The following is a 26,886-nucleotide window of genomic DNA, read 5'->3' on the forward strand; positions in this document are numbered from 1 at the left end:
CTCACATTTCACAAAGACTTAGAGCTCAACCATTAAATAAGGATTTAGATTAGAGGAGTCTCTTTGAAATTCTAGCAAACCATGATTTATGATCTCCCTTATACAAGGACTCCTTTACAGTCCTGAAGATTAATTTAACATTTGAATTTGATTTTATTGAATGTTTTTGAAAAACTCTCAAAAATCTCTGGGTTAGGACTCAGACAAACTGAGATTTGTATCTTGACTCCTCCACTTAACCAGTATTATTTCCTTGGGAATATAATTATAATGTCTACCAACTTTATTTTCTTTATAGGTTAAAATAGGAGTGTTTGTTCTTTCTGATCTGCTTCGGGAAGTGATAGGAACAAAAGATGATTATTTGTAAAAGAATCAATAGCCATGGAATGAGGACGTGAATGATGCTGCTAGGCTTCAACGGTAAGTGCATCAGAGCATGGGATTTTTTATACCTATTTTGGTTGTTTACATGTCTTTTTTCTTAATTCCAAAATTTATCTGGATTTAAACAGTTAAGATGGAAAAACAATTCTGCATATATTCTATATTATCATCTCTTTTGTGTTCATATAAGGAGTCAGAGATTGAGAGCAGAAAGTTTCAAGTCAGCGCTGCTTTCAACCTCGCCACAGTCAACTACTAATTACATAACTGAAATTCTTAGCAACCTCTCTAAGCCTGGGGTTATTCATATTAGGAACAATAGGTGTACCTACCTCATAGGGCTGTTATGGGTGTGCTATGAAGTAAGGCTGCAGTGCATTTAGCATAGTGCATTACACACAATAACAATAGGTGTTTAGTAACACTAGCTGTTACTTCCAAATTATTACTAAGGACTGCTCAAATAAATGACACTTTGGCAGAAAGCAGACATTGAAAAAGAATTTGTACACTGAGGCATTGCCACTCAGCAAAGACTTGATTAGTGATCAAGTGGGCTGGGTATCAGATGAAGGAGGAAAGCCACCAGGAAAGGCTGCCACCTGCCAGGGGCTGTGACAATGAGCAGTCTCCAGGAGGAGTCATGGCCTACCTTCCTTGGGGAGCTTTCAGGGCCCTGTGAGAGCTTTCAGAGGGAAGCTGAGGAACTTGGGGTGTGTGTGTGGGGTGTGGGGTGGGGTGGGTGTGGCTCAGGGATTTAAAGCCTCATCAAATAAATGAAATCACATCAAATAGACCTGAGTTCTTTATGTCCAGAAATGAGGTCTTGTGCTGAGGAAACTACAAATACAGAGCCAGGCCTGAGACGTCTTTACTGTGAACCAAGTAAACCCCAACTAAAATTCTTCTCCAGCTTCTAGAATCTTGAAAGTATTGCTGGGACACAGGGCAGGCCACCCTCTGAGTACCAACAACACCGTGGTATATTGATTACTTTGAATTAAAGTTACTTGAGAAGCAGCAGGTGCCAGAAGGGCATGTTGACCTTCCCTTGTTACTTGTGTGTAGGAAGTAAATCTCCCCTGTGAAAAGTGCCCTCCTTGCTCCAGGGAGGCTAAGACAAACACCCTTATCACTAGAGTTAAGGAATCCAGGATCAAAAAGCTTGCATAAACAAATCTTGTTACCGCTTTTCTAATTTACTACTCAAGCCCAAACTTTGTTTAGATTCCTTACTAATTAATACCCAAACCTTGCTTAGATTCCTTATTAAGAACACTATTTTTTTACCTGTCAATTTTTAAAGTAAATTTATTGTTTCTTTGTCTAACAAGTATAAAAACATGGCTGGTCTATCATTTCTTTGATTATCATCTATGATCTCCCGTGTAAACCTATTAAATAAGTTTTTGCCCTGTTAATCTTATCCTGTGTCAATTTTATTATTAATCCAGCAATAAGAACTCAAGAAGGGTAGAGGGCATATTTCTCCCCCACCCTAACAGCATGAAATAGAATTCCAAGAGCACAGATCAGCAATTCTAGGTCAAATGAGCCTTTCAGCTTAGAACAAAAAATTGTGTATGTGCATGTAGGTATATTATATTCTTTTTTTCAAGGCCTTGCTCAACCCTTTCTTTCTCCATGATTTCCAAGTAGATTATTTTTATGCCCAACCCACAAATTCCTGCACTAGTGATTGTCTATCACAGTCTGAGATTGTCTGTCTCTAGTAGAACTAAGCCAAGTTGTTATTTTAAAATCTATCTTCTTTACTCACCTAGATGGTAAGTTTCCTTCACATGCCCACTAGCTGCATCCAACTGCAATTTACTCAGCATTAAGCAAGGTGATAGATCCTTAATAGATGCTCATTTCAGAAAACAGAAAAAGTGCAGAAAACAAGTAAACAATCCAAAACAGGAAATCTTGCAAAGTATGTGCTAAACCATCTATGGTGTTTTTTTCTCCTTGAAGGTAATGCTAAGTTTGGGAGTTGCGGGGGAAGGTGGGCCATCTGGTTCTGGGACGTTTTTCTGGAAATACCATAAAAATGAAAGTGAGAAATGTGCTACGAACTGAACAGTCATGATCCCATCTCATACCTGAAAGGAAGATTGTGAGAGTAATGAGCATAAATCAAGGCTGAACTTGTCCTGCTCACATTGAGGCAAAACAGGCTTTGTTGGAAAAAAACACACAAAAAACAAAAAACATCTGCCATAAGGGGATTTAAATTGGGTACTCCTGTTTTTAGAAAATCTCAGTTTCCTTACAGGATGTCAGCTTTGATCGCTAATCCCTGGAAAATGTCTTTAAGAACTACTCCAATTGGCAGAAATGCCAAAGAGTGGGCGTGGGCAGGTGTGAAGAAAGAAGTGGGCAGGGGTGGGGGGCATACTTCATTTCCAAGCTGATGTATTATTTTTAAATGAAAAGACAACTCCCAGAGGCTCTTGGCTCTAATGATCCCCTCTGTGATTTTTCAAACAGCAGGGTCCAGGGACACCTTTAGAAAATGTTTCTTTTGCAGGTCAGCACTTTCCCATCTGCCCCTCTCCCTGGCCAATGGCATTAATGTGTGTTTGTCAATACTGAATTTCATTTGCCACATAGCAGCTCAGAGAGGGAAGCACATCGTGTTGTATTTTCCTTGCCTCTCAAACTGGAGTTCTTGCTTCTCCCCAGCTTTGTGTTGTCAGCAAAACGTAACACGTTTACAATCGGTCTCTTGATCTGAGGTAATTACCTGCAGGAGAAATAGCGAGGGGAAGAACCTAACAAGAGAAGCCTTGTGTTGTCGCGCGGTGGGCTGCTGTCCTGAAAGTATATCAGACTTGTCAAATTGGTTCAAATTAAATTGACACGGTGCTCTTCCAGGCATCACCACGTTATTATACATCTTGGAGCCCTTTTGGGCAGTAAATGCTTTCAGAGTTAAAAAGGAATGTGCAAAGGAAACTCAAAGGAGCCAGCAACAAGGACAGTTGAGGATCTCTCCAGGAGGACCCGTTAAAACTGGCTATGAGAATGTGAAGGTTATGTTATTACTGCAGTTCAGTTTTGGTCTTCTCTCAGCAATTTCTAGTTCCGTGCCACTGTGACAGAGGTGTCCCCAGGCCTTAGCCATGAGACCTTGGAACTGTTTTTTTTTTTTTTTCCCCCTGCTTCTGGCTCCGTTTATTTATTTATTGTAACATTTATGAGCTCTGTCCAGGGAAGCTGCTGGGTCCAGCAACACCAGCCCCAGCCTGAAGAGAGACAGAGTAATTCTAATCCTAACCTTTCCCTGATGGACCTGGTGACCTTGGCCAAGTCATCTAACCTCAACACAATGGGGTTGTCCTTTATAACTGAGCAGGGGAGTGAATGAGCCCTGGTTCACCTCGACAGGGTGTCAGGAGGAATAACTAATTAATGATTGTAAAGCACTTTGCAAATAGAAAGTGCTGTACAAAATGCTTAATATTAATAATAAAATGCATTCACTGCAAGCCTCTAGGCATATGTACAGAAATAACGACAGCAATTAAAGTAACACGCTAACAAAACTCATTAACCCCCAAACCTCCTTCTGACTGTACTTGGCTATCGGAGCTTTGTTGCTTTCTTAAGACTGCCATGTGGTACAAGGAGGAAGGCTGCAGCAGAGGGCATGGCATCCAGCTCTACCTTCACTTGGTAGGCAGATTAGTGTATCACCTATTCTGAGAGCCAGTAGTCCTAAAGCCCCCATCTCCATCCAGGCTTTCCTACCCATTCCTCCCTGTGGATCATTTCCTTTTCTCCATGCTCTAGTACCCACTGTCTAGGCCATTATTTACACTACATAGTTCTTCTCTACTTTGTATGTTTTGTTTCCTTCTATGTGTGTGTGATTTTTCTCTGCCTAGACTCTAAGCTGCTTGAGGGCAGGGCTTCCCTTGTATTAAAACCTCTTAGTTCCTAAAAGGGGACAGGGTAAAGGTATGCCCATGTATGGTCCATGGACCAAGGGGCAGAGACTTTGCCCTCCTAGATGATTGATTAGATGAAGGGGCAGATCTTACTTGAGACAGGCCACACGCCCAGTGGTTATCTTTGGGGCAAATTGGCAACCACTGCCAAGAAACTCCAGAGATCTGGTAGGGAGGAAAATTTCAAGTATTGGGGGAAGGGGTGGAAGTGGGAAGAAAGGACTTTTGACCTAGTTGTTCAGAAAACCTACCACTTTAAAACTGGGGAAAAAAGAAAGCCGAGGTAGAGAAAGTCACTTCAGGAAAAGAGGGAAGGAATTAATACGATATGCCTTGAGTAAGCAGAAAACAGAGCAAGGCCTGAGGCAGGTCACAGCTAATAAGGGATCGAGAGTGGGGATGTCATGCATGGCTGGAGACCTCAGAGGGTTGAGGGAGGACACTGAGGACTTTGTGGAGACAGGCTGGGCACCTTGTAAGAAATAATTTATCTTTCTATTTTCGCTTTGTAAAAACGAAGGGCTAATTTGAAAAAATAGTCTCTCTCCTTACCGCCTTTCTCCTTCTCTTTAATAAGCCACCATTTTGGTTTTCATTTCTCTTTAACTTTTAAATTTTATGCCTCACCTTGTCCAGAGTGCTGGCTCATGTCAGAATTTTTGTGCTGCAATAGCATCTTTTACAGAAAATAAAAGTGGTATTTAAACCATATTCCTGAGGCATTGTGAATCAAAATTTAATCTGATTCTGTCTTGAGTACAGTATTATAATACAGGGTTGTGATATGGACTGATAGATTGATAATCCAAACACTTTTTATAAAAGATTACCACATATACTACAAGAAATGTACTCCAAATTGTAAGAATAGTATATAGTATTTACCAAATGTTATGTAAAATTACTAAGCAAAGAAAATGTCAGACATTACGTATATTCAATTCGATTGTTTAAAAGCGATTCACTGGAGAGGAATGTATTGGTAAAGAGGGTCTTGTGTTTTAGAAGAAATAACCAAGGAACTCCTGGCTAGGGAGAGGGGCGAGAAATGTAATGTCAAAGGCTGGGGAGGAGAAATTTGCCGTGAAAAGATGAGCCAGATCGGGTATGGTGACTGTGAGCAAAATGTCTGCTCACAGGAGAGAGAGGAAAGAAGGGAAAGGAATGAGGAGAGGGAAGGAAGAAGCTAACAGCCTACTAATGTAATGCTGAGTGATACTAGAATATGAAGAGAAAGATGCAGTCCGAATCCAAAGCAGAAGGTAGTGTGGGGAGAGCAGGGTTTGGAGATCTAGCTGGTAGAGGCATGTTGTCAGAATATTCTTGATTTTTGGCAGCCAGTCCACATATGATTCCCTCCTGTGGAGGTCTGGAGTGATTGTGGACAAGCAGTTTAGGAGATTCCAGGTCCAAAGATGACTTGGGGTGGGGGGAATGCTAACATTACAAGAAAGAAAGCCAAGGAATGATATGGAGGGAACACAATCTCTATTTCATGGCCAAATCAAAGGCTCCCTGACTAGGAGATGCCATCCAGCCTTAAAGTCTCTTTCTTGAACGGTGACATGGCTTCCAGGGGAGACGGAAGGAAAGGAAAGGTGGAATCAGTGTGCATTCTGGGATCCATTTGTGCCACCAACCTGTGGTGTGTCCTTGAACAGGTCACTTCACATCTGTCAGCCTATTTTCAATCCGTAAAGCAAAGCATTTGAGTTAGACAATCTGTAAAGTCCTTTCCAACTCTGATATCCAATGAAGTCTATGACATTGACTATCCAAAGTCTGTCTTACACACGTACTCGGTGGGTGAGAAGCTGACTGAGGTGACATTTCCACTTCATTGAAACTGTTATGAGCTTACTAAAGTATGCAGCTTTCGGGTTTTATCCCCATGGTGTGGGGTAGTCATCAGCCAAAATCCATTCATCAACTTCTGTATGCCCAGCCCTTTGATCAGTCCTGAAGGGAGGACCTCACTGCTCTGGAGGAGCTTGCGGTCCAATTGGGGAGTCACATAAACACATGCAAAATGACAAAAGATAAGAGACCCTTATATTTCATTGCCAAACGAGAGCTATCGACCAAGTTTGTTACAGCATGAGCTTTCTGTGGGCTGAATGGCCGGAGGCAAGGGACAAGTATGAGTTGGGCCTTGTACAGTAAATATTCTGTTCATCCCAACAGTCCCTTCTTGTTTCTTGATTCCTTCTAGGTGATAGCTGGACAGACACACACACCACACACACACACACACACACACACACGCACACACACACGAAGGAGGTCCAAAACTCTGATTCAGTGGGGCCCTTCGTGAACCTCGGTTGACTATGAGGTAGAGACAGTGGAGATGAGCAATGTGAGGGGTTCAAATCCAGAAACCATCATGTTAGCAGGTTACAACCTAGGAACACTCACCTGAGATTAAACATTCATAAGGTGGTAGAACAACCATTAAACCTGGGGTCAAGAGTCTTAGGTCCAAATCCTCATTCTGTCATTTACTAGAACTCTGAATTTGGAAAAGTCTCTTACACTGTTTGAGTTTGGTATTAGACACCTGCATTTTCCACTGTGTTCTAGTAGACTATGATTAAAAAATTGAAAAGTTGGAGATAAAGTAGGAAAGTGGAAGACCAACATGGAAATTCTAGGTATACAGGAGATCGTGGGCAGAGGTAAAAGATGCTTCAGAAAATGTAGCTGTTGTGTGTTGAGCATACAGGTCATTGGCTCACTCCACAATCTGAACTAGGAATTGGCCTTTCTGAAATGTTCTTCCCGTTCATAAGAAAATCCAATTTCTTCATCTTAATACATTTCACTTTTTCAGGAAAACATTTCATCAGCAACTGTAATTATACTGTGATAAATACTAAGCATAACAATAATGACATAATTTATGGCCCAAATCAGAAAGCTATTGAGAGCAAAAGAGGTGCTACTAATAATTATAATAGGTAACAGTTGAAAATCAAGCTTGTCTTCAGGAAGCTGGAGGTATGATAACCCGGTCCATACAATATCACTGTCTCCTAAACACATCAGTTCTTCCTCTTTCCAAATTAGGCAGCTTCATCATATACCCCACCAGACACTAAAGATTTTATTTAAACAAAGAAACAAGCAAACAGACAAAAAAGTTACCTTTTAGGAAACAGAGTCCCTAGAAAACAAAGAATGTTAAATGTCAGGAAATTGAAGCTCAAGAAGTTATGAAGAAAGGTGATACAGGATGAATGAATGTACACATCTATAAGGAGAATTTGTGTGCATACAAATGCCTTTTCAACATAAACTCTAAAATAGCATAGTCCTAAATTATTGTGTTGTTTGTGTGTGTGTGTGTGTGTGTGTGTGTGTGTGCCTGTAAAAGTGTGAATAGGGATCAATCCCTAAAGAAATGTGATTCTTCGATGATAGAAAGGGAGGGAAGAAAGCACTAGAGAGGCAGGGTGAGGAGGAGAGTTGGGGATGCATACGTAATTTAAAATTATAACCCAACAAATGCAAAACAGGAAGGGAACAGCATTTTAAAGAGGCCGACAGATAGCATCAGCTCATTAGTGGTTCCATTACAGTGTACATTGGTTTACTTTCTCTCCTAGCACACACAAAAAAGGAAGTGATATATGTGCATGTGGGTATGGAGGAAGTAAATTAAATAAACATAGCCCAAGTTATTTTAGGGTATTCTGAGCATTAACTCTCATCCTTGAAGGTAGTGGCAAGAATTATGAAGTATTTCAGCCTTTGAAATTAGCCACTGCACTTTAAATATAATTGGATTCCCAAGGTATCCCTTCAATAGGTGAGGAGTGGGAGAGGGTCAGAATGAAAGGGAGTGGGAGCTCTTTTCATCAGCCGGATGCATGACAGGAGAATCTACGATGCTGGCATAGCACGGCCGTCAATGATTGGAGAACTTTGTTTCCATTTGGAAATGATTAAGGTCTTATTGCTCCTGTCTTAGATATGAAAGACTTGAAATGCTTCAGTTCAATGTAACTAAGGTTGAATGACAACTCTATGCATGTAGTTAGCAAAGTTCATTGAGAAGGAGAGAAGAGCACTGAATTTCAGGAAATTTGAACCGTAAGAATTGAGTACCTTGATTGAATTTGATAGCTCTTAATGGGAAATTGTACTGAACTGGCAAAAAAATGCAATGAGATTTGGTGAAAAGGATCAAACTCAAATTTGGTTTTTTAAAAAGCTTGGAATTAATCTTTCCCATTTTATCCAGCTAAAGTAGAAATTATTTACATGAGAAAGACCATGTCAGAAATAGCAGAGTGGAGTTTTAGAGGTGGAATTAAAAGAGGGCAACAGTAGGAAGCTAATTTGCTTTTCTCCTCTGAAATATCCCCAGCAGTCTTGTCTTGGGGTCTATTTGATTATTTTTCATTAAAGGTGGAACAGGATTTTCTAGGGAGGATTTCTGCATGGAGCATGGAATATAACCACTGAATTGAAGAATCAGAAAGGCATATGAGCCACACCATTTGACAGTCAACTTGGATAGGCTGGAAGATGGAATGAAAAGCCCTGGAACCTGACAGAAAGACCAGCTGGGATCAAGCACCCTTGCAAGACTGGTAGGTCAGCAGAGGAGAAAGGAGTCATTGGACAAAGAACCCAGGACTACAGATTAATTTTAATGACCTCCTATGGGTGGGATGGTTTATCCTTGACAAGGGCATTGAGGCACAGGGGAGCAGAACCCCATTAGTGATTGTAGCCTGAGTCCCTCATCTCTGTAGTGGACACATATGGCATATGACAATGGCAACCAAGGGGTAGCTCTTGAGCCTTTTGGTTTAATAATTCACCTCCCAGCAGCTTTAATTTTTATTTTTAACCTTAAGTGGGACATCCATTCTGCAGTTTGCAATGGCTACCACTACCCCCTACTGTCTAATGTTGGGTAGTTACAGTAATTTACATTAATTCTTCAATTTTTGACTCCTGTTTGGTCATGTGCAGTGAGGCCTCATTGCATGGCTTTATGGAATGCCCTGGAACACTTCTCCCTATTTCATCCATGATGATTTTCTCAGAAGCAAGGAAGGCAAAGGCCACAGAGCAATGCACTGAAGGTACATATGGTATTCATTCTGCAGAGAACAAATATGGAACAGGACAAAAAGTGACAGTCACACCATTTGCATGTGGTGTGTAAATTCAAGATACATATTGATTTACATGTATAACTTAGTAACAAAACAACAAAAAAAAGCCCAAAAAACAACAAAACAAAATAAAACAAAAACCTAGATAGCTAAGGAAACACGAATATCCACCCCAAGCTAAAGGCTGGGCTCATGGTGGCATTTGTGAATGGCACTGTGTGACAGCACTCTTTAGCATGCAAATGTGTACAAACTCAAAACTGTTGCTAGGTTAAACAACACCTTTCCCAGGAAGCATGTTAATTCAGGTGCTTGCGGTTGACGCATTGGTCTCCAGGGCAGAAGACTCATCTGTACCTCATAGTGAGGGCAGGATGCATGATCCACCCCTGTTCTTTTCTTGCTGAAGTCTCCTACCTTCAAGCTGATTTAACCCAGCCTTTTAAAAGACTTTTCCCCTTTCGTTGTTCCCATGTATGAAGAACTTGAATATATATCTCCCCATAATCTTCAGGTATAGATCTAAATGCCTTAACTGGCTCCTTCTTTATCCAAAATTATGTCCTATTCTCACCAAGTTTCCCTTTACCTCTAGCCCCTAGTGACAGACCCTCTAGAGAAATTCCTTCCTGTTCCCTGGACACATGAATATTCCTACCACTATGTTTTTGCTGATCCAGTAGCATTCAAGAGAATGCCCATCCGTCATCCATCAAAATCCCTTATTTCTCATGCTCAACTTGGACCTGATCGCCTCTGCCAAGACTTCACAAAAGTTGAAGCTAGGCTAATTTTTCCTTTCCATGACTAGTCATGGCAGTTGTGGTCTCAAGCTGTGTTCTCAAGTTGATCAGACAGTTTAAGAGACACCCTAATAATTTCTTAAGAGTTGCTCTTGGATTCTCAAGCAAAGGGAATGTTCCCAAGGAAAGGAATTCCATCCTGTTCTCTACAACACATTCTGTTTAGTGCAAAGGTGGACACATTGATGATGTTAGCACATGGTGCTGAACTAAATTTAAAAAAAAGAAAAAATTTCCCCATTTTCACTCCTTGTTTATCATTATTTACAGCCTGTAACAGAAAACCTTCATCAGTGACCATAGTTTTAAAATGGGTTCACAGAGGAATATAAAGAGTATAAGAAATATGTTAGGGCACAGATTCATGAATTTTCTTTTGTTCTCACTGTGCTATATGATGTTTTGCATGAATATTTCTTATTTGTAATGAACAACATGTGCATATTATAATTCAAAGTTCCTGAACCTTGGCAATAGGAAGACTTTGGGCAGGGCAATTCTTTGTTATGTGGGAGCCTTTGTTGTTTATTGCAGATTTTTTCAGAAGCATCCCTGGTCTCTGCCCACTAAATGACAGTAGCAGCCCCAGCCCCCATTGTGACAACCATAAATGTCTCCAGACATTGCCAAATGTCCCTGGTGGACAAAATCTGTATCACTTCCCTCCACTCACCCACATTGAGATATACTACTAAAATTAAAGATCTAAAATTCTTAAAACATTTCTTCTCTTCAGTGGGTTAAAGAAAGCCCTGTGATACCTTAATACTTTACTTTCCTTAGGAAACTTCTGCTTTTTTCCATACTACTTGTTTATTATTTATTATTATAAATATTTTATAGCACTTTGTCCTTAATTCTCACTATTTTAAGTACTTTACAAAAATTAATTCACTTAATTCTGATAACATTCACATCAGGTATGTACTATAATATAATCATTGCCATCTTACAAATGGAAAACTGAGGCCCAGAGGTTAAGAAATTGATCCAAGGGTCACACAGCTAGGAAGCGGTAGAGCTGCAGTCCAAACCTAGATGCTTTGGCTCTGAAATCTGTGCTTTAAACCACTGTGCCCTTCACAAAGGCAAAAGTTAGTTTCCTCTGGAGTAATTATCACAAATTCTGGACAGCGGTATTCTTCTAAATTTTTTTACCAATTCAGAGGGTTCCTAATTTGGAGATTAAGCATAAGCCCATATCAATTGTTTTAAATATCCACTGTTTTCTTTCTCTTTAACGACTTGCTCCTGTATGAGCTCTTTCTCATGGGTGGCACTTGGACACATGCCTGCACTGGATACAAGGGTGTGGGGGCGCGTGCATTGGAGATCTTGGGTGTATTTCAGAGGCAGTGGAAAATGTGCAGTCTGTCATACCTAACGAATCCCTCAGTTCTCTGTACCCATGGGAAAGGGCCCAGACTGATTGCTGTTTTGTATTTCCAGTCGTTTCCTTTCATCAGGTTATTCCTCAGCTCAAGATCTCTAGTGGGTCTTTACTTCCAGTTGCACTGAGTCTAAACACCTTTGATAAGATGTCAAGACCTTTCATTGTCTCACTAGTCCCCGTATGATCCATCTGTTTGGTGTGGGTCAGCATCCTCTCATCTCCTTCTAACTTCTACATGTCCCGGTACTCAAGCTGTCCTTTCAAGGCACAAGTTCAACTTCTGTGAAACTTCCCCTATCACTGAAACCCTCAGCTTGCTTTTCCTGAACTTTTAGCGTCTGTTTTCTATGCCAACCAAATTAACTTATAAATATAAAATCATATGTTCTGTGTTAATTTTTATATGTTTATATTCATCTTCTCAACTAGATTATACAGGTCTTGAAGGATAAGGCTGTGTCTTCCCATGCATCTGGCCTCTGTCTTAGGCACAGCTCAGGTACTCAACCAAGATGTTGACCTATTGGTCACTTGTCCATTCGCCGTGAAGAGGGTCATGCTTTTCTTCCCTCACTATCAGCAGATGCTCAACTTCAGCATCTGAAGTTTAACTTCTTCCAATCCCTGACTTATAGCTCTGTTGATGGTCAGCTAGAGGATATAGATTAATAGTCCCCAATAATACAGTTCCTTCAAGAAGGTGAAGTAGTATGTCATACCCAGTCAGTATGATACAACTGATTACCTTCAGAGGAAGACAATGACTACGGATACGAGTATTTATGACTCTTGAGAAAAGCACCATCATTAAGCACCAATGAATGGTTTGGCCTTGGTGTGGATTGTATTGGGTGACTACATCAGAGACACCTGGGCACATGTTCTTGGGTAAAGTAGATTTAGGGATCTGCCAGACTTCTACCACCAGAAATAACAAAAGTGAGATGTGATATATATATATATATATATATATATATATATATATATATATATATATATATATAAAGTTTATTGGGGTGATAATGGTTACTAAAGTTACATAGGTTTCAAGTGTACAATTCTGTAATACATCATCTATATATCACATGATGTGTCTACCACCCAGAGTCAGTTCTCTTTCCAGCACCATATATTTGATCTCTTATGCCCTCATCTACCACCCCCTCCCCCTTACCCTCTGGTAACCACTAAACTATTGTCTATGTCTATGAGTTTTTGTTTCTTTATTTCTTTGTCTTGTTCCTTTGCGTGTTTATTTTCCTTGGTGATGAGGATGGTAATACTTTCAGTGTCCATAGTATTTTGCCAGTTTTCAGTGCAGTGTCTCTCTTATATTACATATAATATAAAGGGATATATATATATATATATATATATATATATATATATATATATATATATTATGAAACAGGAGGTATTATCCCAGGTCTAAAAAACTATTGAAATCCCAAGAAAATATTTACTTAAGTAAATATCGAGACCATCCTAAATTATTCTGTCTGTCTGGTGCTCTTTAAGTCTTTTTTGTTTTAGAAGTCACATGATACAGATGAAAGAAAACCCTGAATACTAAAATCCAACAAGTTTATAACATATTAATGAATTATTTATTGAAAATTTTAATGTAAAGCTGGATTTTTCTTTGCCTAATATGAATTAATCAATTAAAAATAATAAAATATATTGACTACCTTATGTGGTAGGCATGATGGGTCATAGTTTCTTAAAAGGATTTTAGTAATGTCAACTTCACATAAAAAATGCACAAATGGAAATTTTTACATGAGAGATGATTCAAAAAATATTACAAAATCAAATGGGTATTTTTTTTTACACTGTACTGTTGTTTCAATGGTATTCTTGCATGTTATGAGTGGATAACACTGTACTGTCCATTTTTATTTTTCATTTTTCTCATGGGTGGTAGAAATTATGTGGCTTCTGAATAACCTGGTATATCTGCTGTTCTAACTCTATATTGGAACTTTTCTGGAAAATTCCTATACCTCGCAGAGATCTCTGACCCTGTTTACTTACAATTGACCTTTCCACAGTCCACAGTGATATTTTTTTTATTATCAAACAATCTTTGTTATTGGGATTTGACCCATTTTTAGCATTAATAGATGTATGACTCATTGGTTATTTGTGCATTTTTAAAAAATCTTTATTAATTACAACCTTCTAGAATTTTCTGAATTCCAAATACTTTGCTTTTGGATAAATCCAGTGAGGTGAGTTAGGCCTGTCTCTCTTTCTCTAAAGGACCATCATGTTGTCTCTCACCTATCTTCCTGGGAAGTTGATTTATCTGTAAATCTATGGGAAAGTGTTTGTGCTCGCAATAGGATATAAGAAGATATCACTTTTTTCTTTTAGAAATTCATGTTATAAGAGCTGGGACTTTTAATAGACAAGGACATCTACTACACTTTGATTAGGTACACTTGAATAATTTTCTCTAAGGAAAGATTCTATGTAAAAAAAAAATTAAAACATGAAGGAAAGAAAGTATGCCTTGTGTTTTTTTCCTGCTAGGGTTACATTTCCTCATAAATGGCTCAGCATCCACGTGGCCATCCCCATGAATCAGGCATCATAGCTTTGGAGCAATGAGCATGATAGAGCTGCTTACATGAGGAGATGCCTCTACCTGACTCCTGGTTGCCATCTATATCCCTTCTTCATCACCAAGATCCCATTTCTTGAATTGGAGGGAATAAGCACATTAAAATATCCATTTATTAATCTAAGAACTTATGTGAGAAAGAGGTCTATAGGGAATAGAGTGATTCCTAATACTAAGTCCCAGATCCCAAAGAGCTTTCAAATAGGCCAAGTCAGATGCTGGGAATCATGAGTTTCTACAAGGTAAATTCTAATGGTTTATGATTTGGGGGACAGGTCTGAATCAGGATCGTTGTTAAGCAGGACAACCTTAGAATTTGAAAAGGACCAACAAGTGACAATGCATGAGCTTACTTATACTCCACCCCATGCTAATTAGTGATATATATATATATATATACAATATATGGAAGAACGAGGAAACATTTGTTACCATGGGACCATGGCATATGATACTTTATTTTTTGGTGTGTGCTTTCTGTTTTTCTTCTTAGTTCTTTTTGTGAATAGATACCATTTTTGGAATCTAGGGGAAAATATGATTTAAAAAAGCCTTCCTTGAAGAAATAACAATTCTTGCCTGGGGCCATATGCTATGAGAAAGACACAGCTGATTCATTTCAAGATATTAAGGGTCTGAGAGACTTTGTGGCATAGTTGGCCCACATACATCGTTGCAGGAAGAGTTTCCTCTTATTCATTTCAGCCCATCTCTGTACCAGGAACTAGGGGGCTAATTTAAAGAAGTGAAAGTCCTCATTCCACATTCATGGAAAATCTAAAGAGACGATGATGGACATATGGTAAAGATGGTGTACATTGTATGATATCAGCAAATCATAAACTTTTGTGATGATGATTCCATGTGTTAAAAAAGTACCGAGAAGCCAAAAGCAAGCCCAGGTTGCTGAGCTCTGGTTGATAATCTTGTTCCAAGATAATCTTGCCACTGTTTAGCAAACTTATTTTCGTTTTTCTTTTATTCATTCATTTTTATTAAGTAAATGATGCATTGAGTGTTTACTGGGAGGGCACAATCCCCAAAACTGAACATGGTTCACTCAAAAAAGAGTGAACACAATGGAAATGCTATGTGTCCTTCCAGAGATCACACTCCTCTTCATTGGCCACCACCACTGCTGCATTTAGTTGATCCAGGACATACTAGAATCCCTTAGTTTGAAAGATAATGCTCTTGAGGAACTCCTGAGAGTGGTCAAATGGCAAGCTGTGACGAGTAGCCTTTTCCTCTGAACTAAGACCAATTTCCCTTTGCTGTATTCTTCAATGTTAGGGCGTTGTGGATGCTTTGGAGAGCTAGAGAAAACAAGACAAGTGAAGACACTATATCAGGAGGTTCACAAAACCATAGATACCAATCCACGTACCTTCACAGCATTGCTCCAGACAGGAGGGTCTTCTCAGCATCACCAGCATGTGGTATACCAATCTGCTCTCCTGAGAAAGAAAGAAGCTCTCCAGCTAGAAGCAAGGAACTGTTCACACTAACAGAACCGTTCTGTGTGACAGAATCCTCCAAGGAAAAATAAATATTTGCTGTTCCAATTACATTCCATTTGATTCAATAGAGACTCACTAAGTCCCTTCTGAGTACAGTGGGTGTTACTTGTTGGTCCAAAGATGATGAAACAGCCCCTTGTGTAAGGAACTTTAGGAACACATGATACAAAAAACTTAAACTCCCCGAAGATAGGAAACAACATCTAAAACAGCATGTGATACATAGTCCATGTTCAATAAACATTTCTGGAACAAATAAGAATATGCCAAGTGTGGAAATCATGGTCTGAATAAATGTCTCTGGTTATTCATAGAATGGAGACATAACACTTAATTGTAAGAGACAGTGAGAGTTTTATCAAGGAAGAATCTTGTGAGGTACATTGATAAGAATAGAAGACGTGGGAAAATGGAGAGGAGGTGGAAAGGTATGTAGGAAGAGGGAATGGTATGAGCAGTGGAGAGGAACCCAGGACATGTGTCCAAGACAAGAGGAATTGAAGATTTAAAAATGGGCCATGCTGTGGAAAATCTCTAGTGCTGGATGGTGGGGCTGTCCAATTAATCTGAAGATTACAGGTGTTGGGATGTCTTTCTGCTGGCCTCTTTTTATTGAACTTTATTATTGGCAATGCTGGAGAAGATCATAAAATACATAGTTTTAATGAATCAGTTGGTATTAGTACCAGGACCTTCCTTCTTGACTTCTAGACAAACTGTTATATTTGTTTCCAGTCTCTCTCCCACATCCCTTCTTTCATTCTTCATCATTTAGTTATATTGAACCTTCTGTGTCTCTCTTTGCAGCTCACCCTCTCTCCCCACATTACAGGGCGATGAAGTATAAAATAGTAAGATGATATGGTCTGGGAAGGAGGACACACATCTGTACATAGGACATAGTAGAGTACATAATACTCTAATGGAAAAAATGTTAAGGAGTTTTGACCCGTTCATGGTCAGAGTTTCTTTATATACATTTGAGGAAGAATACAGAATGTAATGCAAATGCTGCCTCAGTGAAAAGTCATGGCTAAGCCCCATTCTGCATTTCATAGGAGCCAAGTTTCTAATTTTTACATAACAGAAAGAATATCAATGTCTTGAATCTTTAGAATGAATTTTTCACCAACTCTCAAGAGGAGAGGGAAGGCAAATGGAAAGATGTGTTATCTGCAGTGGCCACATCTGGGACAGACTGGGCCAGGGTAGCCCAGTTACATATGAAATCCCTAAGTTTCTCTTAATAACCTTTCAAGCATCCTACTGTTAACTGAACCTTCCCATACCAGTTACTGGGATGCAGGAAAACACAAGCTGTTCTCTGATCATCACTGTTTTTTTAAAATCCTAGCTTACTTTGTATTCCTTTTACTGTGGTTCCTTCTCTGTTTCAGGTTTTCAGAATCAATGACTCTCAGCCTCCTGGTTTTCTTTAATAAAACCTGTTCCTGTGTTTTTTAGTCATTCTAAAGTGGAGATGATCAGTGTCAATTTAGAGTAATACATTCCAGGGAAACTTGAATTTTAACCCATACCAAAACCTTACATCCTGAGAATAACTCCACTTCCATGCTTTACTAAGTTCATCTTCCATCAGTCATCCTCGATAAAGATAGGCTGATGAATAGCGGACTTCCTTTGTTCTTGACTAACCAAAATATTTTATCTTTCTTTTATTGTTTTTAGATAGTGGTTACTATATTCATTAGAGGTTCATCATCAAAATCTTTCATTATTTTTTTATGAAAATGTTTGACTATAACCAAATTGAATTTGTTTTGACAAAGCTATTTGTTTCTATGCCTTAATTCTTTCTTTTGAATTGCTAACAGTATGTGAAGAAAGAATACAAAAGCTAAAATTGTAACATTAGAATATGTACCAGAATAGGAAAGGCTGGTTGGTGGACATCATATCAGACAAATGACTTGACCCAACACTTTAGTTTTTGCTTTTTCCTGAAAGCTATTCTTTAATCTATAGAAAGCACAGCCGTAAATTGTCATCCAGATGGATTCTAATTCAAGAGATAACCAAGGGGAGGTCCAAATATCCCAAAGCGATGGAATTACAACTTTTCTTGAACAGATGGCAGAGCCAGAGACCTGGGATTTCCTAAAATGCAACCAAAAGGAACGTTTTGTCTTAGTGCAAATGTGTTAAATACCAACACTGTTATGGAGAATGCTCTTCAAAAGCTAGCTTCAACATTGATACAGTGTGGGAACAATTAGAATTCTGTAACGCCTGATGCTCAAGTGTGCAAAGTGGTCCTGTAAGAGGAGAGCAGCATGCCTAGGACAGACACAAGGCCTATGAATAAGCCAGCATCATCACACCCTGACCACTCCAGGATCATTGGTCATGGCCAAATGCAAGCATATTCCTTGAGCAAAATGCTGTGCTTCTGTTGCCCCTCACACGCCCCTCTCCCCTACCCCACTTCCCTCTAATGTCCAGGTGAGCTCCTGAGTAGTGTGGTGGGAAGTCAGAAAAGGTAATGTCCAGGTTAGGGTCAGGCAGCCCTCTCAATGGTTTGTGCAAATTGCTACTTAGGTCTACCTCTCCCTTAGGAAACCACTGATATGCTGTTCACTAATCTACAAAGAAGTGTTTGTACAACCACATCTACATCTTTTCTCATGCTGATCCTCCCCCTTCCCATGCTTTTTCATCTACTCCATTGAGTCAAACCCTCACCATCCATTAGATCTCCTCCAAGAGACCTTTAAAAAAACACATGAAATCATCATGCTCTATTACCAATTCTGGTTTCACTTACTATCCACCCCACTCACTGGAACTTTCTCTTGGGTTGTGTTATTAGATATACTTCTAATCTATGTCTTATCTGCACAAATCAGTTTCTGGGCTCATGAAGCCAGATGAATTCAAACATATTTCTTTGTCTTGGATCCTTCCTTTCATCAGTTAAGCACATAGCTTAGCATATATATGCACGTGCATGTGTGTGTGTGTGTGTGTATATATATATATATATATATATATATATATATATATATACACACACACACACACACTCACATATGTACACACATATGTATATATATATATATACATATATTACATAACATACCTTTATTATCTACCTCTATATACTGGGGGTGCCAAAAAAATATATACACATGACTTATATTCATCTTTTGTTATCGGCATATATTGAGTATTACAATTTTAGTACAGTGTTTTTCCTTTTTTAAAATATGTGTGCATTTTTTTGGCACCCTCTGTAGATACATAGCATATATTCTTCAATAATCAATAGGTGTGTATTACAAGAAAATCCGTGACTCGGTATGAAAGTTTAGCTATTATAACAGTTCAATAATGAAATACGGCTCTCCTTTCCAGGTTTTGGTGCATTCCATTCATCCATTCATTATTAGGCTGACTTTCCCCAGAGATGATATGATGTGACTGCCTGAAGCAAATGCATATTTTCTTTTCTTGGGAAGAGCTTTTCCTTCTTACCAAGGTAAGTTGTGCTACATACCAGGAAGGAAACTTCAGAATTTTCTTTATTGCTCTATAAGGTCTAGAGCCCTAGAATAGTAGGTGGGTAGCCTATTCCTTGTTTCATTTTCTGCGATTTTTCCCCATGGCCCTTTCATTCTTCTTAATTATATAAATCCCAAGCAAAAGGTACACTTGGACTTGTCCTAAGGCCCCTGAGCCTTACCATATCCAATACCATTTCTGTGGGAAAGGAAATGTCAATAAAATATACCCCTAATCATCACCATTAGCTTTTATAAATATTTGATTTTTCTCATAAAATTCCCCTTTCCTCCTCAGTTCTTGGATGTCCACATTCAGAGACGAATGGAAGAAGTCTGCTATGTGCCTACTCTTGTCCAAGTTCTCTAAGTTTTTAGTAGCTATAAAGATTCTTACTGACCATCTGTTACGGTTGTTAGGACATCACTAAGCTGAAGATTTTGGAGAGAAGTAGGATTTGTTTGGAATAAAGGAACTTCTTTATAATGTATAGTTATCCATTTCACTAGAAGTGTTCAAGCACAAATTGTGTGTGTGTGTGTGTGTGTGTGTGTGTAGAAGAGAGGTTGATACATACATTGGTGGGAAAGTTGGAGAGAATATATATTTCCAGTCCATGGAAAATTGTGGTCACTCTATGGCTCCTGATTCATATTTATTTGAAATTCACATCCCTATTTCCTCCTATATAGACATATATATCTCATTTGACAGTGAGTTTGACTTAAATTCATGCTTTATGAGTCACCCATACTCACAAATTTTGGCAAAATCACAGAAAAACTTTCTAGTGGCCATGATCGCACATATTTAACGGTCATTTGGGTATTTCAATCCACTCAGCAATTCCATGGAAAGGTCCAGCAAATGCTCCTAATTTGACATTGTTAGTTGGGAACTGTTTTTTTTTTTTTTTTCCCTCTCTCCTGTATCAACCACTGTGGCTAATTAGACAGCAGATTTGAATCTTCATGAATTTTTCAGGCAGATACATGTTCCTTCTCAGGGCTAATTTGCTGTTATCAGAGCAGTGACTCTGGTGTACATTGTTGGTGGTGCTGACCTGATTCCCTTATTCAGATTGAAAGTAGTTTAGGAGACTGTGGCCACGGAGGTCATTTGGTAAAACATGTCTCAGAAAACAGGCCCACTGTAGCGAATGCTCTTTTCATGCCCCCCTTCATTCTATCCCAGCCTCGGCCTCTGTAGGGCTCTAGCAAGAAGGAATATGATTCAACGAAACTTTTCCCCAGAATTTCAGAAACTTAAAAAATTCAGTACAGCACCATTATAAAACTTGTGTAGAGGACTAGAATAATTGCATTCTATGAGCTTTCTGTGTTAAGAATGAGCGGCATTTGGCATACACCAGAATGAGACAAAATTTTATTTAACTGAATGAGAAATAGAAAGAATGTTTTATTATGTGATTTGCTATAGCTATATTTGGGATGTTAGAAGAGTCTAGGTTTTCTGGGATGGCAAAATAAGGTCATCTCACTTAACCTTCTCCTCTGGACATATGGGCGAAAGCATAGTACCTCTGCAAGTTGTTTTCCAATTACAGCTGATTAGCAATTGGAATTATTAGTAAGAATTATATAACTATTTATGCCTGTTGAAAAAGTCATCAGTACTAATTTCCATAAATTGGTTGCAATTTCCAGTAAGAGAATACCAATTAATTCATTCACTAAGGATTCTAATGAGTTAGCTCAATGGAGACTAGCATGTGGTAAGATCAGAAAAGTAGTATTCAGGACTTCAAGGTTATAGATTACTCTTGACAGTCCTCAGTACTTTGGATTTGCACCTAAACAGAATAAAAAATAAAGAGATAATGTTCGTTATGAGATATGAAGAGAATATGTCAAAAAAGATGGTTTCAACCCATACTTTTTTCCTCTAGCAATTTTCTTTCTTAATTTTCCATTGGGAAGAAACAATATGGTATTTAGCCCCTTTTCTCTCTCATGATTTATATAAAATTAGGGGCTCAGAAATGTTATCCTTCAGTTCTGAAAGAAGCTGCTACATTGGAATACAAAGGGTCATTTTACTTGTGGGTCTACACACTTTTTAATTAAAATTATTTTATTGCTTTTGTTAAGTAATTAAAATTTACAAAGTGATTTCTCAGAAATATTTATTAATATTAAGTTGTTTTTGGCATACACCCGTAAATTGCAAGCAATTGCTTTACTCTGCATGTGTAATTAAAGTGAGTAAGTAATTATATTTTTTCCTTGAGTATAGTTGACACTATCACATTTTTCTAAATTTTGGTTCATTTTTATTTCCATTAGTGAATGCTTCATAGAACCCAAGATAAGAGGTGTCAGTTAGCAAGGAGGAAAGCTGCTTCGCCTACTATGCTTTTGAGAAATAAAAACAAATATTGTCTGCCATGTTCGCATTCTTATATGCTTTGTTTTCTTAGATGTCTTTCTTTTTCCTTTATCTCCTGACCCTGAACTTTGTCATTATTATCTGGATGGTTATTCAAACATTTCTAGAATACCTATCTTAATGAAATGTCTTAGTTTTATATATTTGCTCTTTTATTCAAATTGGAACAGATAGGTGATGTGTCTATTTAGCTACCACTTTTACTCTGCTGAGTCCTTATAGCCTTCTCTTTTGCCCTTCCTCTGATATTATCAAATCCCTTGCATTCCTCCTGATCATCAGCAGATGTCCCTTAAGAGTCCCTAGTGTGCAGTCTTCATGCCATGTTCTGGGACGTCTCTACAGAGAAACTTACAGTCCTTACCTGCTGAGGAGCTCAGCATCAGAAGAAGGGAAGACTGAATCAACATGAAGGTTTCTTTGCCAAATAAAGAATGAAAAGCAAATGTGAAACAGCACATCGAGGAAACATCCATTGTTCTTAACCGCAATACAGGATGAAGGGCCACCAATGCAGAGAAGGTTAGGCAGTGGAGTGAGATGATGTTGAGAGTGAATTCCTTGGTGAATATCTCAGACAACGAAGGCAGAGCCCAGCTCTCTATCCTAAGTGGTACATTCTGAGAAGCAACACAAGCAATTCTTCTCTTGGAACAAAAGAAATGGAGGGAGCTCTCCTGGATATTGTTTGGAACAAGTCTTTAGTAGCAAAGACTGGAATTAAAGAAAGAATTGCCATAACCCAGACTCCTCTTGGGGGCAAAATGGAGTAATGGACCAGATTTATTCTTCCACCTAAGACAGCCCCTGGGGTGTGTGTGTGGGGAGAGGAAGACAAAATTTTTAAAACAATGGTTTCCAAGACCCTGGACTTCAGACCACAGACAGTGAGTGATCCATGAAAGATGAGAAACAAAGAAACTAAGTCTTATCGTTTCCCAAACTGACTGCCTCGAGGGAGTTTTAGGCTCTGGAGTAGAGAGGGGGAACCCAGGCAGAGGCCAGTGGACACTGTGAGTTGAGGAAATGGGGTTGGGAATTTGAGGAAGTCTAGGTGGCTAGAGCTTCCAGGGCACATTGAAAGAGAGGAGAGAGCCCCCCGCAGAGAGGAACGTGGAGATCTACAGATGGTGACCACGAGGATTCAGCAGAACACTGATTAGTGTGTGCTGTGAGAAAACTGCTCCAGGCCAAGGAAAGAACCACCCAAAAGGATTATAGGAGAGAACACCTGGTTACTTTACAGGGTCCATATAGTGCCCATTCCTACCAGCCAGACTGGAAACCTCAAGAATGACGAGGTATCGGTACACTCAGAGGAGTTTTGCCTCTGTAGTGAAAAAGTAGCCCTGAAGTAAATATTACTGGGGTCTTGCCTAAAAATGCATGCAAATATGTCTCAAAAGAATCAAGCTGTTTCAGGTAACACCACAACGCTGGTTTTTGGTGAAGTGGGTAGAAGAGAAGTCTGCATTGTAGAAAGCTCTACTGGCCTTGCCTTGATTGCTGGTAAGAAATAATGGCCACAAATAGCAATGAGAATTCATACACAGCCATAATTAGAATCCTTACAAACTCCAGCCTGCTACCAACAGCTGATCCTGGAAGAACTTCCACATTCAAAGATGAATAATGAACAGAAAGGAATAATGAACAGAAAGGTACATAGAACTGCTCTTTAAAAATTATCAAAGAAACAGGAAAAACAAAAGACTGATACCTCATGAGAATACATGTTCCAGAAAAATTTACTACAGTTCAGCTGGAAAATGTGATTGAACATAATACCATTTTTTTTCAGTAGAAAATAAATGCCTCTGTCAGACAAAAATACAGGTAGAACAACACAGAGATGCAAGAAATCCTGTAAGATATAGCATGAGGATGGAAGGAGACAGAACCAGGAGTGGATCACCTTGAAAGAGAAAAATAAAAACATAGCAGAAAGAAGGCTATCATTACAGCACAAAGGAGGAGAGACACTGAAGAAAACAAACAAACAAGCAAACAAAGAAAAACAAACAAACAAAAATGCTAAGAGATATACATATCAGGATTGAGACTAGTGAGCAAAAAGAAATGGAATGAACAAACTGAAAACAGATATGGAAGGCAAGTGAAGGGGTTTGAACATGAATCTGAGTAGTACCCCTAAAGAAGAGAAGTGAAATACTAGGTCAGAAAACTCTATTTGAATGTTAGGAAGACGTTTCACAAGTAAAATATTTGAATCTTAGTCAGTAGTTCCTTTACTTTTTTAAAGACCCAAAGCAAAATTGGTTTTCCCCAGAAAGCCTCTGTTTGACTAACTCCACACTGAACTTACTTTGTCCTTGCAGCCCAAATTGGTGTTTGGGGTCTGACAAGTTCGCAACCTTGTTGCAACGATGTTGCTAACAGTTTTTGATATCAGAGGGATTATTCATTATGGATTTGTACTAACTGGACAAACAGTTAACCAATTCTATTTGGAAGTGCTGAAAAGGCTGTGTGAAAAAGTTAGATAACCTGAACTTTTTGCCAACAACTCATGCCTCTTGCATCACGAGAATGCAGGAGCTCACAGGGCACTGTCTGTGAGGGAGTTTTTAGCCAGTAAACAAATAGCTGTATTGGAACTCTCTATCTACTTACCGGATGTAGCCCCCAATGACGTCTTTCTTTACCTGAAGATAAAGGAAATATTGAAAGGAAGACATTCCGATGATATTCAGGACATCAAGGGTAATACAGCCACAGCTCTGATGGCCATTCTAGAAAGAGTTCCAAAATTGCTTAGAAGTGTGGACTAGGGTCTGGCATCGGTGCATAGCTTCCCAAGGGTACTTTGTAGGTGACCCTAGTGATATTCAGCCATCAGTTATGTAGCACTTTTTCTAGGATGAGTTCGCGAACTTGATTGTCCAACTTCATACATTATAATGCATCTTTCCTCCAATTATTACACTGGCTTTCCTTGTTAACTTTGGATAATTAAGCACTTTTATGTAGAATAGGGTTGCATCTTTCTCATTTCACGTCCCTGTCTGCATTTTGCACAGACTCTTCACAGTCAGTATAATGTAAACAGTGGAGCAAATACTTATAAAATGCACATTTTCTTAATGCCTCAAAGCAAGGGTCTCTGGGTGCTGATTTGACGATTTAGTTCTGTTACTGAGATGTCAGTTAGCCCTCCCTTACTGATTTTCTGTTGCTCTGTTAAAGATAAGTGAATAACTGAAGAAGGATAAATATTTGGTCAAGACACTGGAAGTTAAAATGTACTCCCCCCACTTTTTCTCTGTTGCCAAATATTCTGAGTCAATTAAAGATGGAGGTACTATCAAGAATGCTGGACGAGGAGTGAGGGTACTAAAGTCTGGTTCAGGGCTGACCACTAACTAGTTATGTGCCCTCAGATAAGTCACTTCATCTTTGTTCTGTTATACCTTGGGGCTACCATGATAGACACTTCATAATTATGTTTTGAATGAAAGAATAATAATTCTCAGTTTCCTCCTATGTACAATGAGGGCTGTGTACTAACATGGTCTCCAGAAACTACTTCTACTATAAAAATCTGAAAGTGACCTGCTTTTCTCTGATTGGTAAGCATTTCTGCTGTGTATTTCAATTGCAGCAACTCTGCAGATACCTATTGTTTTTATGGAAGATGTTTGTCCCCTCATGGGCTGTTGACATGTTCCATGGAGATTGTAATGTCCATCCTAACTTGTACAACTTGTGAGAACGAACAGCCGGACAAAAAGTCCAGAGGGCACAGTGAAGGTTTCTTACAGGAAGCTTATAGCCTGTCTCCTTTGGCTAATTTGCAAAAGCATTTTTTGATTTAAAACAGAAGGAGGGCAGATCCCTAAGAGAAAACTCACATCCACTAATGTTCCTTCTGGAGTGAGTTATGAGAGGAAGCCCCAGATGGATTATAGACGAAGGTTAAACTTTGAGACACTAATTTATTGAAAAGGTAAAGAGAGCGAAAGAACAAAAAGTGCCCTGAATGCTATGTCCGCATGTCCTCTTTGCCCGATGCCCCATGCATTTAAGGATGTAATTTAAGGATATCTAAAAGGAATATGTACATCTATAGAGGCGATGCCACCAGATTAGATTCCTAAGGAAAACCTTTACACTGTGGACACAATTGAAATGATCATTTTAATTGGATTCTCCAACTAGGCAATAATGAACAAACTCTACAAAATACATTTCATTTTGAAAGACAGCAAGCTTAATAGAGCTGAATGGGAGCAATGGCATCAAAGCCCCCAGCGGTATTCGGGAAAAATATTTTTGTGCACTGAATACAGTGATATTTGATACTATATTTCACCAATTTGAAGGTGTCCATTATTTTCACATTTCTGAAATGATATTATTATCAACAAAATCATTCAATTGTGGGTGAGAGTTGAGTCCAGTTGTCATCAAGTACGCATATGAGGACCTGGTTATTATTCCTGGTGGTGTAGCCTGGCAGCCATAATTTCTTGATATTTCAGTCAGTACACCTTGTAAGGACCAGCTGAGGAAGGAATATTCACACTGATTCTTTTCTGAAAAACTTCTGTCAACATCATCTGGTAAGATAAAAAATTCACCTTCATCTGAACTTGCAGAATAGGGGACAGTGGTTTGAAAGGTCTATATACAATAAGGAAGCAGTCTTTTAAAAAAATGTGCATTGCCAGTGTGCTTGAAGAAGAGGACACAAAGGATAATAAATGTAAATTTTTATATATTTTCTAAGTATCAGTACTTTAACATCTATTTTTGTTTCTCTTCTTTTCTCCCCAAATTCCAGCTAATAAGTCATGCGTTCACAGAGCTCTCATTTGGTACAGTTGTCTGACTACCTGGTGAAGAGGTTGTGATCAGGTGAACTTTGGTGAGTATGCTTAATGAAAAAAAAATAAAAATCTTTATGAGATTCTTCAAAAAGTGTTTCTGTAAAATTTGGGTATGATAGAAGAATACCCTAATGACTTCTCTTAATGTTCTCTATATCCACACTCTTTGCAAGGTGAGTTTGCTTCAAGAATTAGGAATCTATTTTTCTGTCTTTTGAAACTGGACCATCCTTCTGATCAACTTTGACCAAAGAAATAAGGTGGCAATGATGGTGTGCCACTTCT

At 38.8% G+C, this 26,886-nt stretch overlaps 1 long non-coding RNA gene across 1 annotated transcript; it reads left to right on the forward strand.

Annotated features, from left to right (window-relative positions):
* On the forward strand, window positions 1-26,639 carry LOC141573067 (uncharacterized). The gene is made up of 4 exons (XR_016020989.1): window positions 1-423; window positions 8,757-8,941; window positions 19,196-19,319; window positions 26,556-26,639. It is a non-coding gene; the product is annotated as an uncharacterized LOC141573067 (long non-coding RNA).
* The last annotated feature ends 247 nt before the right edge of the window (window positions 26,640-26,886 follow it).

This window comes from Rhinolophus sinicus, chromosome 4 (genome assembly GCF_057876585.1).
Source record: "Rhinolophus sinicus isolate RSI-liver-muscle chromosome 4, RSI-T2T, whole genome shotgun sequence".
Taxonomy (NCBI): domain Eukaryota; kingdom Metazoa; phylum Chordata; class Mammalia; order Chiroptera; family Rhinolophidae; genus Rhinolophus; species Rhinolophus sinicus.